General features: G+C 38.2%; 1 protein-coding gene across 5 annotated transcripts in view; it reads left to right on the forward strand.

The window, feature by feature from the left end:
- The window catches only part of GAP43 (growth associated protein 43), a 368,423-nt gene that overhangs the window by 228,411 nt on the left and 125,251 nt on the right, over positions 1–14,761 (forward strand). For 2 of the 5 annotated variants that reach the window (XR_014023147.1, XR_014023148.1), the window contains one exon: positions 6,032–6,492. The exons of the other annotated variants lie outside the window; for them this stretch is intronic. The gene's annotated coding sequence lies outside the window, so the exon portion shown is untranslated. Of the gene's footprint in view, positions 1–6,031; positions 6,493–14,761 lie in introns of those variants that run through there. 5 annotated transcript variants of the gene reach the window in all.

Genomic DNA, 14,761 nt, shown 5'->3' on the forward strand with positions numbered 1-14,761 from the left:
CAGAGTATAAAAAGCCAGCAGAATTCTTTCAGGCTACAACATTTATTGAGCACCCCATAAATTCTTGTGTGTTTGCTTGATGATATTCTTGTTGAGGACTGTCCTTTATTTTTCTTAAAGGTCTAACCAATGGAAATATAAGTGTTCCCAAGACTAATAAGTAATAGTAAAGTTTAACTTTTACTGAATACTTACTACGGTTCTATGCTATGCTAAGCATTTGTGTGCCTCTTTTTATGTGGTCTTTTTTTTAAAAAACATTTTTTTTTAAAGAGAGAGAGAGAGAGAGAGAGAGAGAGAGAGAAGTTTTTTAATATTTATCTTTGTTTGTATGTGGTGCTGAGGATCAAAGCCGGGCCGTGATCTCTACAACACCCCTTTTAAAGGAGGCACTATTATTAACTTTATTTTAGAGCTGAAGAAACTGAAGTTAAGAGAGGTCATACAATTGGCCCAAGGTCAAGAGCTAATAAGGAGAAGATCAGGGTTTGAGTCAGTGTCTATAGATTCCAAAACCTCACTTGTTTCACTGCACCAAGAGCTTTCTAATGCTCCTCAGAGAAAAAAAAATAAGCATCTATATTTTCTTCAGAATTGAGGATACTGAATCTTGTGTTAGACCAAAGGAATTATTAACAATAAAGTATTTATAGCACTTAAAGAAGAGGAGCTGGAACCCAGAAGAATATTAGTGCTCCTCATGGTTTTACTATGAACCAGTTTTGAAATTTGAGATTATATAGAGTAGGATACTTATGGATTTTTTTTAAAGCTTTCCTTCCATTTTAGGATGCCTGACATGAGTTTGACATATCTGTCTACAAAGCATTTCCCTGAATTGGAGGATAGCCAGCAAATAAGTACTTGCAGTTTGCATTAGAAATTGTTCTAATATAAGCATCATATAATACTGGAAGTAGAAGGTGGTAGGTGGGGTTGAAAGGAAAGGATTGATAATAAATGTATTTTCTTTTCAGATTTTCAAAATGCAAATCACCTATATATAGACACCTAAGTTCAATTTAATATAGGTGTATTTGTCTTACCTGTAATTTTCTGTACTCCTGAGAGGACCTCTCAACACCAGCATAATTTAGATAACAGAATCTGCAGGCTTCACACTGGAAATGAATGGACTTGGACAACTACAGATGGAAAAAAGACAAATGCTACTCCAAATAAACAGATGGAATTGTGCCCTGAGTGTTTTTGCAAGGGGAAATGGAAACAAGAAAATATTTGGGGGTAGGATTTCAGAGGAGAAGAAGAATAGACAAGACCACGAATTTGAATATGCTGAAATTGAGCATGCAATGGTGGTGAGATAGGCAGGTGGGAAGACTTGCCTCATCCTCTTCTGTACATTCTGCATATACCTCCTGGTTTGCTGTGGTTAAAAGAAGCATCCCCACCTGGAAACTCAAAAGCTTCAGATTCCTGGGTCTCATTCATGGCTTAGTGATCCTAAGGAAGTCAATCTGTTTCTTATTTATGCCTGTTGGATAATCAATGCACACAGGAGCTTGGGGACATCAATACATTATCTGAATGTGAGGAATCTTGTCTTGTTATGCTGCAAAGGTAGTGAGTCTTGTTAGAAACCTGAACTTGCTTTGACTTGATGTTTAATGTGTGGCAGATCAAGTGGTAGTTTTCAACTTCTGCATCCCTAAAATAGACACACATGCTGATCCCCTCTGACAAAGGCCAGAGAGCTCAAGGAAAATAAAGCAATTTGAGCAACTTGGTAAAACTAAACAATAAGGTACAACATAAATTCCACATTGTATTTAGAATAAGCCAACACATAGACCATGTTTTTCTATTGGTTTCCACAACTGTGTACCTAAGAGGGAATGACATAAACTTGAAGTTTCTCTCTTATATCAGTGTTTCTTAAAGTATCCACAGGGTCTCTCATATCAGTTTTCTGAGGTATCAAGAATACAGATTCTCAGGATCCATTTTACACAGATGGAATCGTAATCTCAGTTACAGAACATTTGTATCTGGTTTTTAATAAGCTCCCCAGGTGATTTTTATGCACAATGAAGTGTAAGAACCATTGCCTGAGACTGTTAAGTCCTCTAAGATGGGAATGGAAATGCATTCATCACTGTAGCCCTCTCTGTGTATTAAATATAATATGTAGTCAAGTAACATCAGTTGAGTAAACAAAAGCATAAAGAGGGAAATTATTCCATCCTTAATCCTTCTCCTAGCATGTTTTCATAATCAGAGGCTTTGTTGAGCTATTGATGGGATGGATAGGCAAACTTTAAGCTATACCTCCTGATGGGAGAAGCTTTATATACAGGAAATACCCCTTTCAAAATGATCCAGAAGGACTTTCAAGAAAAGCCTCTAGGGAACTAATTAAGGAGCCACAATAGACAGTCTGCTGAATTAGATCTTCGTTAAGCCACTGAACTCGAGCAAGGAAACCTCATACCAGGAATTACCATGAAAACCCCCAAGTCAAAGGGGATAGCAAAGGTCAGACTAAAGACCATAGTCAGTAAACTGGTAGCTGGAAGGAATGAGGCAAACACCCAGTTTTTAAAAAGCATTAATTCTCTGTCCAGAGCAAGAGAAAAAGTAGGAACTTGAGACACTTCTGAGCCTTATGCACTTTGGGTGGTAGGGCTGGGGGTTCTGAGGGTCAGGTGTGTGTGTGTGTGTTAGGGGAGGATCTTAATTGAGCAGAATTGTCTGAACAGTAAAATGCAAAGCTCCAGGCAGTTTTTAAAGACTTTTACAATTTGTGGATTTGGTCCTTTGGAATAAACACCTGAGGTTTGCTCAGGGCAAGATGGGAAGAGGCCTCCCTGAAGAGTTAATTGTTACAAATTGCTTTTTGTGATGATCATGTAATTACATTTTTGTTGTTGTTGTTGTTGTTCTAATGTTATTTGTTTAAGCCACACTGTAGTATAACCAGGAGTGAACTATGTTCCACGCTGTTATCCCACATGTTGCCATATGCTATAATATTTTCCAAACAATTCCTTTCTTTTTCAGCTCAGGTAGAACTTTTGGACAAACCAATTTAACAGGAGGAATGTAGGAGATTCTCCCAAGAGTTAGACCTGTAGCTGCTAAAACTTTATAGGACAAGTGTTGTACAAATGGCAGGGGACCTGTGACAGTCTGATCACACCTTTGCTTCATCCACCACTGCACAATGACATTCTGGGAGATGTGCCAAAGTGAGTGATGTAATTGCTTTGAAATAAATGATGGAGTCCCGGCTTCCTTCTTCTGCACACTAATGGATCATCTTTGACATCAGTTCTCTAAAGCCTTGAAGAGCGTGAAAGAAACCCTAGAAAGCAGTAGGATGTCCCCAGAATTTCTTTAAGAGGCAAATAATCTGACCTGGTCTTGCAGAAACCACACAGATCCCAGCCAACCACTGCCAAATAAAGGAGCAAATCCCTCTAGATAGAAAAGCCAATTAAGAATGCAAAGGGAAATGATGAGGCTCTTATCACCGAGGATCAAAGGTGTCTTCTTTTTCTGTTGTTAAAATGCTGACATCTCTATTGTGTTGTCTCAGCATAAGTACCTCTGCACTAGTGGCATTAAGACAGAGAGAGAGGGCTGGGGATGTGGCTCAAGCGGTAGCGCGCTCGCCTAGCATGCGTGCGGCCCGGGTTCGATCCTCAGCACCACATACCAACAAAGATGTTGTGTCCGCCGAGAACTAAAAAATAAATATTAAAAATTCTCTCTCTTTCTCTCTCTCTCTCTCTCTCTCTCTCTCTCTCTCTCTCTCTCTTTAAAAAAAAAAAGACAGAGAGAATCATCTGAGTGCAGATAAAACTCAGTGAGACATGGCAATCCAAATTTGCTGAGTGTGTATCCTTCTCTACTTTTCTCTGTCTGGGCTCAAAAATGTCTGTTCAGATTTCTGACCAATGAATGGGTCCTAGAAGTCATGGTTTTTCTGTAGATGGGAGTATAGTAGTTGAGAAGACAGATAATGGATTTGGCAAATGTGCTGGTTGCCAATAAAATGGGAGATAGAAAACAGCTACTATGAGCAGGTGCACTTGATCACTGTGGTGCAGCTTCCTAATTCATATTCCTGACACATAAGAGATTCTTACATAGGAAAAAATAAATAAAAAGTACTAAATTATCTTATGAAGATGTACAAATAAAAATATTCATTTGAGATACTGGAATGATGCTTAGCTGCATCTTTGAACTACTTTTTATTAGCTACCATTGATCAAAGAGTTTACTGAGTACCCAGCACCAGTCTATGCATTTTTCCCTTAATTCTCACATTTCATCTTCACAATGACTTTTTGAGGTAGGTCTTCCTTTGGGATATTATTTTGCACTGACAAGTGGGAAAACTAAGGCCTAGAGAGGTCAAGTGAGTAAATATCTAATAAACAGCAGAGACAGGACTTGTCCCAGGCAGTCAGATCCCTAGAACAGGTTTTTAATTAGTTAAAACACTATGCTACCCATTATAAGAGTGCCTTTGCAAAGTGTTTGTTAACTACAAAGTCATAACCCTATGTAAAATATTCTTGCTGTTAAAATTTAAGTTGTCTAGCCTGGTATGGTGGTGCATGCCTATAATCCCAATAACTCAGGAGGCTAAGGCAGGAGCATCACAATTTCGAGACCAGCCTCAACAACTTAGTGAGACCCCCCCAGGAACTTAGTCAGACTTTTCACAAAATAAAAAATTAAAAAAGACTGGGGGTGTGATTTAGTATGAAAGCACCCCTAGATTTAATCCCCAGTACCCACAAAAAAGAAAAAATCATTTATTTTTCTGATTCCTAGAAATTGTATGATAGACCTATTAAAACTTAGGCACATGAGAAAATATGGGAGAGATCAACATATTTATAGTGGTAACATATATTCTCTAACCTTAGTCAGTGAGAAATAGAAGATCTGGCTGTGGTTTCTTCTCATCTATTATGTATTTGTAAAAAGTAATATAGGCTCTAGGAGTGTATCTCGGTAGTAGAACTCTTGCCTTGCATCTGCAAGACCTTGGGTTCAATCTCCAGAACTACAGACAAAAAGAAAAAAAAAAAAAAGACTCCATTCAATCTGCCCCTTAAAGTTTTATTACAACTTACTGAAAATAAAAGGATGTATAGCTATGGATAATGACAAATATGTTTATATTATTCAATGTTTTCCTTAAATCATTTGAATGATTCTGCATGAAGCCATAATGATAGGATCTTCTTTGAGAGAAATTGCTTATCTTCTTGATTTTAAGATGCAAATTTCCTGCATTTTGATGTTTTTTAAATTAGTGGATGCCTTCTAATCAATGTGAGCATTTAATGTTGAATCTTTACCCTCCTTCTACCTACAAGAAGCCATTATTAAAACTAGAGTATATTTTATGGTCTTAAAATAGAAGAAATGCTGTAGTATTTTACATTTTTGTTAAGATTTATAAGACTAGGTCTGTCTATATAGGTGGTTCACTGTTTAAACTGTTAGATTTGCCCAAACTAGCACTTAACTATGACAAAAAAAAATACTGAATATCACTTAAAATACATTTTTAAAAATCAAATTGTGTATCTAAATTTGAGTTTCTAAGTACTATTCCCCATTAAAATTGACCAGGGCTTATTATAGAGGTGGTCAGAGAAAATACAAGATGGAGTTAAAACACCTTGCTGCACTTTAAACTAAGAATTTAAGAGAATATAAAAGAAAGCGATTGAAAAAATAATGAGAAACTATCAAAAGAACAAAATGGCCAACTGGAAAGGGCTCTCTTTGGTAAAATATGTGACATTTAGTGCCTGAAATATTATAATGACTCATTATAATCAATTGAATAAAATAAGAATGGATGAGTTTATATTGATGATAAGGAAAGACATAAATACAAAATAATAGAGAACAGTAGACGGTTATATCATGAAGGTACAAAGAATGATAGAATTTAAAAATCACCATTATGCAGTCATCCATAGTAATCAGGTAAGACTAATGATTGGTGAAAGTTTGATGAGAAAATTTCTATCCACAGAGTCCGACAGGAATAAATGGTAACTTCACCATGAAAAACTCTGACACACGCTGTCTCAACCCAGTGACCAAAATTAACATCATCAACAATGGGATAGCCGGATGTCTTGTGCTTCCTGACATTATGCACATGGAAAAATAAGACATTTCTTACCCACTACATCTGCTGGAAATGCACAACCTGCCTGAAAACCGGGGGAAATATCAGATTAACTCCAAACAATTGACCTGTGTTCTAAACATGTTGATATCATAAAAGATGATGAAAGACTGAAAAACTATTCCAGATTAAAGAAAACTAAAAGCACATTACAACTAAATAAAGTGTGTTATCCTGGACTGAATTCTGAATTGGACATGGTGGGACCAGGAGGGATTGTTATAAATGGACACTATTGTTAATAACTGGCAAAATTTGATAATGAATCTTGTAACAGATAATGGTACTGAATAAATATCCCATTTCTCCAATTAAATAATTGTACTATGCTTTTGTAAGAGTATGTCCTTGTTTTTAGCAAATATTGAGATATTGAGGAGTAGAGGAACATGATTTCTAAACTTTTTTTTCAAATGGTTTAGGAAAATGGTACCAATTGTATGGAAAAAGATATAAAGCAAATGCGGCAAAGCTTAACTGATAAATTTGTATTAAAAGAATATAAAAGTTACTTTTATTTTTCTGAAATATTTTCTCCAACCTTAAAGTCATTTCAAAATAATAAGTTGGGGGAAATTTTACTTCTTTTTATGTTCTGTTTGTTTTTTTAAAAAGCATTTTTTGTCATGGGCTGTTGATAGAAGACAAGCTGGAAAGTTGAAGTAAAAATGTAATTAATAGCTGGGTGTGGTGGCACAGGGATATAAATAATCCCAGCAGCTCGGGAGGCTGAGACAGGAAGATGTCGAGTTCAAAGCCAGTCTCAGCAAAAGCCAGGTACTAAAGCAAGTTAGAGAGACCCTGTCTCTAAATAAAATACATAAAAGGACTGGGGATGGGGCTCAGTGGTTGAGTGCCCCTGAGTTCAGTTCCCGTATCGACCCCCTGCCACCAAATGTAATTAATAAAAAATTTAATTTGTATGTCGGTGTTCGGTCCTACATTTTGAAAGACATTCTTGTGTAAAAGAAAGTTGTTAGGTAAAAATAAATCTATTGGAAAGCAGGTTTTTACCTAGGACTTTGAAATCTTGTAAGTCTGCTTTTGGAATCATGAACAATATGTATATAAAGGGGGGGAAGAAGGCAAGGAAGAAAGAAATAAAAGAGAGGAATAATGAAGGAAAAAAAAAGAAAAAAAAGGGCTAGGGCTGTAACTCAGTGGAAGTGCACTTGCCTTGCACGTGTGAGGCACTGGGTTGGATCCTCAGCGCCACATAAAAAATAAGCAAAGAAAATAAAGGCATTCTGTCCATCTACAACTACAATTTTTTTTTTTTAATTTTAAACAACAAAAAAAGAAATTCACCATTTTGAAATGTAAAAAATTTAAAGAGTAAGCAGAACAACTGGACTATCAGATGGTATGTGTTCTAAGCAGAAGGATTAAAGTTTCCCGTGAGGGCCTTTGATGACAAGCCAATACAGAAAATCAGAAACTGAGTATAAATCTTGAGATGTTTTTGTCCATAAGAAAAATTTCTGGATGGTTGTTTGACAGATGTCCCATGCTAGAATCAGAATTAAATTAAACATGCATTTATAACAATTAAAAATTATATATTGCTATATTATAATAATACATATTTGGATTTCTTTAACATTTGCCTGTTTATATTTTCCCAAATAGCCTATCAATTTTGTATATGGGTTGACTATTCAACTCTGATCTCATGATAAAGTTTAATTTTAAAGGAATGGCAAAGTTGGCTGTAGCATATACAATGACCTGGGCCCTCAGTTACTTATGATCATAGTCAAGGAAGCCTTATAAAGACACAATCTTTAACTAAGTTAAAGTTACCAGATTTGCATAAAAGATGCAAAATGTTTTTCTTTCAAATTCCAATCTCAAAAACATGGGGAGAGGAAAGAATGTCATTGATGTAATTGCCTCTCTCTGTAAATGTTCTCCCTGCATCAGAGAGAGCAAATAGATTTCATCTGACATCTTGGTTCCTGTTCATTTATTCTGGCTGCTTAAGACTCTGTGTTCCAGAGGATTTTGTGGCTACCTGGTGACTGTGCAGAAAGGGAACACTGATGGAGGGCAGTAGTGTGTGTGTCTGTATGTGTAATCCCTGCCCTCACATTTGCTGGACCATCATCTGTTACCCCAGGCAAGGGTCCTTCTCGCTCTCTTTGGTACATGTCTCAGGGGCACACTCACTTTCAACCAAGATCTTGAAAGACTAATGCTGGTATAGGCAAGATGAGGTCTCTTTTAGTTCTTCACACTAACCTGTGATTATGGTGTGTGTCTCTGGGACCACTCAACGTATCAATCCATTAAACAGATTCATCCACCCATGAGGCTAGATCCTTATGATCTAATCTCTTTCCAAAAGCCCCATCTCTGGATTTTTCTGCTTTGGGGGGACATTCCAGATCCAAGCCATACCAGAAGATAATACATTCTCAGAAGTAGCTGTCACACAGCTCATCTGTTCTGAGGGTCATGTGAGAGGGAGAGGTGAGGACTGATGAGCTCTTGGCCATCTCTCCTTACTGCATATCTGTGGATCAAGCCCCATTGTTTCAGGAGAGCTGAAGACCACAGGTTATTAGCCCTCCACTACCACAAGTACAAACACAGTCTCAGGTGGGTTCATGGGTTCTATTCAGATCTCCTAATGTTTTTAGTTGAATAGTGAACTTCTCCTAGTCTGGTTCCCCCCCACCCCACCCTGGGATTGAACCCAGGGCCTTATGCATGAGAGGAAAGCAATATACCACTGAACTACATTCCCTGCCCCCTAGTCTGATTTCTTAAAGCAACTATAGGTGGCAGAAAAGGTGTGAAGCAGCCTAAATTGGATTCTCATTAATTCTAGCTATAGCACTTTATCCCTTACTAATTCAATTTTCTAATTGTAAGAATGAGGACAATACTACATGCTTTGCATCTTACACCTGATGGGTTGGTTAGGAGATTCATGTGAGCCTGTGTGAAAGTACTTTGAAAATAATTAGCAGCTGTAAAAATGTAGAAAATTATTAATGGCATCTTATATTTATTAAGTACTTATTATGTGCCAGGTACTATGCTGGCACTTTATGTTAATTAGCTCAGTTAACCCTTCTGTAAACCTTGGAAATAGGTCCTGCTATTCACATTTTATTGGGGAAGAAATTGAGTTATACATTGATTCTATGTATAAGAGTAAGCTTGCCCCAGAGAGATTTCAGGCTTGAGCAACCTGATCCTACAGTCTCCATATAGACATTCTTGCCAGCTCTCAGTTATTATGGGAGATGCCGAATTAATGAATGAACACTGTATAGCTGGGCAGGAGCCCATCCTTACCTTACTAATGATGCTCAGGTTGAAGCTTGAGACAGCATAAAATTAAAATTAAGCACATTGGTAGTACAAGTGGAAATGTGTGGAGAAAGTAAGTCTTGGAGAAAGAAGCAGTTCTCAGATGGCTCACCAAATCCCTTGTCTTTACATATGCATGAGCACACACACTACAGCCCTGAGTATTTAACCAAACTAATTTCTAACTCATATTCAAGGCTTGCTACAATGGCACTGATTAATCTATTAGCTGCCCTTGATAATGACCTGAGGTATTATTGCTTCAACTGCTCTCTTTCTGCTCAGAAGCCCAGGGAAGCTCTCTCCCATGTTCTTTTTATTGCCAAGAGTTTACTGGAAACCCGAAAGTCAATGAACCAGGATGCATAAGGGCAAAGTTTGAGGCTGGCATAGAAACTGGAGAGATGGCAGCTGCCCTGGGAATCTGGGCTTTTGTTTATAAAAGTGAATCTGAATGCTACTTTCACCCTCCAATATTCCCTGGCAGAAGCCTGAGGATGAGAGCAAAATGTAAAATGAGTTTTACAAACAGAATGAGAGGGGAAATGCGATTGTGTATATTGTGTGGAAGCAGGAAGAACAGAAGAGAGTACCTGCCAACAGTGGGGGAAGGGCTTTACATTTATTGTTGATGTGGCAGCTCTCCCTGCTCCAAGGGGCTGGCACCAAGAGAGCTTCTCCTACACAATGCCACCCTGTAATGTCTCCTTCCAATATAGAGATCCAAAAGGAACTAGCCATCCTGCTGAATTGGGTGCTGGCTGGAGAAGCAGTAGCTAGAGATGAAAGTCACAGTGCAGTGAGATAAACACACACCTCTGTGTCATCTGGTTTGGAAAAGAAATCTCTGCAGAATCTGTCAGGCCGGCATGAACAGCACAGGTATAGCACCTATTCTTCCATGTCTCCTGGTCCTAATCTTTTCCAAAGGGATAAGGCAACAGAGGTAACAAAAAGGGACTTGAGGTCCTCTGGCTTTTCTGCTACAAGATGGGGAGACTTCCCCCAAAACATCCTGAAGCTCAGGGCACATGGATTGGGTTTGTGATGAACTAGGCTCCATGCCAATCACTCAACATCCATCATGTTATATAATCCTCAGAACAATCTTAAGAAATAACTGTCATTATCCCTTTTTTACAGATAGGGATAATAAAGACTCAGAAAAAGTCAAGAACTGGCAGTGGATCATAGAAAGATGCAGAAATGAGGTGGGCTTAGAACCTATTTTGTCCAAATCTAGAACTTGAGGACTTACTCATATTGCTTTCAGTGGAACTTCCACATGTTGGGCATATTCCAAGGATGAGTAGCTAAGAAGTTGGACTTTTGTGGTTCCAGACTTGTGCTTCTGTGTGTCTCTGTGTGTGAAAGCATGTTTATTTTTATTCCCTTTCATTTTCTTTCTCCCAGTCCCCCACCTCTTTTACCTACCCTAGCAGTTGGTATTTTATTCTCGGTTCTCTTGCTACCTACTTGAGAAACTATTTCACACACATGCACTGGGAATTCAGTAATTTAACTCTCCCTTGAATATTTGCATTTTAAAAGGAAATAAAGAATGAGACACGGGTAAAATGTACCAGTCCTTCAAACAGGAGTAGATCAATTTGTTTTCTAGACAAAGAGAAAAAGATATTCTGAGGACCATGAATCCCACCCGTCCGTGTCTAAGGATGGGTGAACACAAAAACCCACAGACTAAGATTGCAAGCACATGCATTGAGCGAGGGAGGAAAGACCCTCCAGCTTCTCTATGACATTGCCAAAATAAATGTTTGAGTTCTCAGAAGGGAGAATCCTCTTAAGTCCTGAGGAACTAGGAACTTCCTGCGTTAGTGAGGCCTAGGCCCAGTGGGGCTGGTCCCAGGTAAGGGAGCAAGGTATGAAAATGATCTTCCCAGTCAATTCCACCTCGTGCTGCCACAAGTCCAGGGTAAGCAGGCACAACCTTTGTCTGCACACATCACTCACTTCATGTCAGCTTCTGATTCACAAGCTCAGGATTTCTGTAGAATTCAAAGTAGCAGACCCTGAACTACAAACTTCACAGTGAAGCTTAGGAACCACTACCTGCCCTCAGCCACCATGTAGAATACAACAAACTCTATGAAAGCTAGACTTTTTCCTACTGCTATGTTCTCAGTGCCTAGGACTGTGCCTGGTACCTAGCAGGTGCTCAATAAACATTTGTTTCATAAGAAAAAGCATGAATACCTAGGTTTGTTGGAAAATAGGCAGCTTTAATATGTACAGTCTCCCATTATCATTTGGCTGGATATTCATAGTAAAGTAAATGGATTCCTATTCCTTGACCAGACATTGGGTCATAACCACAGTTTGTACCATACTAAGGTCAATGCAAAGGATGGGGTTGTCCCATCTAGGATAATGTTCAAATTTGTCCAGGAAGATCACCACAGTGATGAGCCTCTGATTTCTTATTCCTTTGGGCTTCAACAGTGTGGTTTCTCCTGCCTGTGATGATGATGTATGGCTCACTCCAGGCTCACACCTTGAGCTGACACTTAAGCTATACTCTCAAATGGAGCAAAACTACCATGGGTTCCAACCTCCTGCTTTGACAACTCTGCATAACTGGCCCGTTAAATTCTTTATCTGACCACCTACAGTGACTCTGTGCCTTCATCTCTTTCTGAGTTTGTGCTAATAGCACAGCATTTTGTAACCCTTCAGCAGCCTTACTCCATCTTAGTTTTCTGTGACCTATGTATACCATTGTGTAAAGGTATGATGTGGAACCTTAGTGTTCATAGATAATAAAAATTAAGATTCTAATGGAATAAAAGGATTTTTGATATGACTATTAGGTGACCTCCCAGTTTTTGGTGAATGGCAACTGTCCAAAGTAGTGTAACTTGTAAATTTATTGTTATTCAATATATCCTGGCATTGTAGGAAGACACAGATGTGTTTGGTCTATGTTAATGGCATAGCTCACTCCTAACATCTTCCCAGAACTTTCAACCCAGATCTTAGTTATTTATTCTACCTTCGGAGTTTCTGATGAGAGTCATAGCATTAAAATGGAATTTCCTTCTCACTTATTTATGATTTAGCGGGTCCTGTTTACCATGTGGTCTTCTTGGTGCTGCAGATTGGACAGTGATTGAAACAGATGTGGAGTTTGTGCTCTGAGATGTCACTCATGCAGAATAAAAGACTTCCGTAGTAAGTTCTTTTTCACTTTTCCCCCTAAAACATGTTTGGCCAATCATGTAACCAGACACTTCATTTTACCCAATAACTAGCATTCCAGAGATGGCTGAGGTGGGGAGGGTACTGGCCATACACGCTGCTGATCCTTTCTACAAGGAATTGGGAGAACTCCACACTAAGGAAATTGGAGAGTGATTTAGAAATGAAGGAGAAAGATGCTTCTGAGAGGTGCTGGCATTAAAGGTTCTAGGAAACAGAGGAGGAACATTCAATAACACCTCTAATCCTGTGCTGTGAATTAGTTTGTCAAGTTCAAATCTCAGCTCTACCTTTTCTTAGCTCCTGGCTTCAACAAATTTCACAACCTCAATAGACCTCAACATCCTTACTTGCAAAAATATAAGGATGATACTATTACCCCTCATGATTTTGTGAAACTCAAGGTTCAGTGTGAACTCGTAGTAGAAGCTGGACAAATGACAATTACTGTTCAGCTTTTAAAGAATGAGAAGGATCAGTAATGAAAGGGAGATGAGAAGGTCTTCAAAGACAAACCTCAGTTCTGAATTTTTCCAAAACCAGATCTTAGCCTTCTTCTTAGATGTCAAAATATGCCATTTAACTCAGCTTTGGGTCTCATGCCCCATTTTGATCTTTTCCATTAGATAGTGCTTCTTGAAATTCATGGTACATAAAAGCTGACATGAACACTTTAGAAATATGTATGTCTGAATTCCCTCCTAAGAGATCTGATGTAGTGAATCTTAGGTAAGGCTCAGGGATCTATATTTTAAGATATAAATGACACTTTGAGTGACTTTTTAATGCATGGTATAGGTGGATCCTACTTTGAAAACCCTGCAGAGAACTCCAGTGCCAAGATTATATAAACAAATATGGGACACAGAAGTGGCAATGCATCATCAACAGAAGGTGTGACAGGGGTTAATGTACATAATGTGTATTTGGGAGATGCCTGGCTCAAAACTATATCTGGAGTGAGTGGTCTGATGGGCTCAGGCTTGGCTATATTTTTAACTTCTTGATAAAGTACCTCTCAGTTTGGCTTTCTCTATCTACATGCTTTGAAAGCCCAAACATATTCTAAAATATCTAAATGTTCAATAGTCAGATTGTAGCCCGGATATTTCTTTCTTCATTTCAGTGTTTCACAGTCACCTAGATGACCTTAATTGTCTAAGTCTTTACCACAATTCTAGGCTGAAGCAAGTTATTTCTGCAATCAAGTAACTATTCACAAATAGCCAATTTCACAAAATTAGCAAGACAGGAAACAAGCAAAAGCAGACTGCCATAAGTAGTACATGTTTCCACGTGGATAATTGCTAAGGACAATCTCTTCTCAGAATGTCAATGTAACCAGAGGAACCTCTGGAGAAAAAGGAACAGGAACAGTAACAATGATTTTTTTTAAAAAATTAAGTAAATGTAAAATCTTGTAGTCTCACATAAAGTTAGCTGTACAAGGCCTATTGAATATCAATAGTATATCAATTTAAAGTATATTGGAGGGCTGGGGATGTGGCTCAAGCGGTAGCGCGCTCGCCTGGCATGCGTGCGGCCTGGGTTCGATCCTCAGCACCACATACAAACAAAGATGTTGTATCTGCCGAGAACTAAAAAATAAATATTAAACATTCTTTCTCTCTCTCTCTCTCCTCTCTCACTCTCTCTTTAAAAAAATAAAAATAAAAAAAATAAAAATAAAGTATATTGGAAATGCAACACTATTTAAGCCAAACTGAAGATGTGTTCTAGGAAATGACCATTTGTGTCTCCAGAATACCAAAATGGCCAGTTGAATAGTAAAAATCAAGCCCATCAGGGTTGTTTGTTCTTAGTCCTTTTTTCTTGGGCTTTTGTCTCTGACACAGCTCTACATGTGTACCTTTTACTATACTCCATGGACTATTCCCCAGAGTAAAAAGAAACTTGGAATGGCAGCATGCATAATGGTGTCAGTGTGGTAGATTGTCACATCACTGATCTCCAAAGGCCACACCTCTTTTTTATTTTTATTTTTATTTTTTTGGTACCAGGGATTGAACT

Source organism: Spermophilus citellus (genome assembly GCF_964194105.1).
Source record: "Spermophilus citellus genome assembly, chromosome: 7".
NCBI classification, from domain to species: domain Eukaryota; kingdom Metazoa; phylum Chordata; class Mammalia; order Rodentia; family Sciuridae; genus Spermophilus; species Spermophilus citellus.